Genomic DNA, 1,506 nt, shown 5'->3' with positions numbered 1-1,506 from the left:
GCATCCTTTCTGTGGAGAAGCGTGCTGCCATTCTGTCTCGGTACTTTTCATGTGATTTCATTTTTTCTGAAAGCTTTTTGCAACTTTTCTCTATTACTGTTGTTCAACATTTCATCATGATATGCCCAAGGGGTGGGTGTTTTTGTCTTATTTTTTTAATTCATTGTGCTGGGCACTAAATAGGGTCTTTCAGCTTCGTCTCCTTTTTTTTAAATAACAGCCTTTTATTATTTCTTACTTCTCTGATAATACTAAATATAGTTTAGGGGGAGTTTTCTTCTGCAAACACCTCCCATCTTTAAAAAAAAAAAAAACCTTTTCTTTACCCTACTTCCTCTTATAGTAATTGTACCTCTGTTGCTTAGCCCCCTTTTTAAACTCTCTAATTTCTCCCCTCCCACATTCTCTTAAACTCACTCTGACTGGGCTTTCACCCCACCGTACCACTGAAACTGACCGTGTCACAGTTTCCAGTGACCTCCATGTTGCTTAACTCAAGGATCAGTTCTCAGTCCTTACGTTACTTTATCTGCTAGACACGTAAATTACTTCTTTCTCCTTGAAACATCTCCTCACCTGGTTTCTAGCACATCACTCACACTTGGTTTTCCTCCTACCTCATTGATCACTCTTTTCTACTTTTCTTCGCTCTTCGTTCCTCATCTCCCCAACCTCCTAATATTGGATTACCCCAGGGCTCAATTTTTCTACCTCTTCCCTTCTGACTCTATACTCATTTCCGTGGTGTCCTCCTCCATCTTATGACTTTAACTATCGTTCTTTTGGTATTGACATTAAAATATATATTTCCTGTGAACTGAAAACTCCTAAATCCAACTACCTTCTTGACATTTTTCTTTCCATGTTTAACAGTCATCTCAAACTCACCATTTTCAAAATAGAGTTCTTGATTCCTCCTCACTGCTCCAAATTTTTATCCCTTCATCCTTCCCCACCTCACCTTAATGGCATGTCCATCCTTCTAGTTGCTAAGACCAAAAATTTTGAAGTCATCTTTGACTCCTTTTTTTTTCTTTCACAACTCACATTCAATCTGTCAGGAGAGCATTCTCCTACTTTCAAATTGTATCCAGAATCGGACCGTGCCTCTTCACCTCTATTGTTACCAGCCTGTCTGAGCTGCCATCATTTCTTGCCGTATTTCTCTGGTCTCTTACTGGGCTCTTTACTTCCAACCTTATGCTGCCCAAAATATAAGTCTTTTCTTTTAAATTTAGGTCACGTCATACTACTCCTTGCTTCAAAAACACTTCAGTGGCTTGTCCTATCACTCAAAGTAAAAGTCAAATTCCTTTCAACAGACTGGTAGGCTCTCTATAATCTGGATGCCCATCATCTCTCTAAACACATGGATTGCTTGCTTCTAGCTATTCCTCAGACATTCAGGCACACTTCTGCCTCACAGCCTTTGTACTAGCTAGTGTCTCTGCCTGGACTGCTTTCTTCCTCCCCCTGTCCCCAGATATCCCCATGATTTACTTTCTT

The sequence above is a fragment of the Equus przewalskii genome, chromosome 28 (genome assembly GCF_037783145.1).
Source record: "Equus przewalskii isolate Varuska chromosome 28, EquPr2, whole genome shotgun sequence".
NCBI lineage: Eukaryota > Metazoa > Chordata > Mammalia > Perissodactyla > Equidae > Equus > Equus przewalskii.
Note: the sequence above shows the minus strand (reverse complement) of the source record.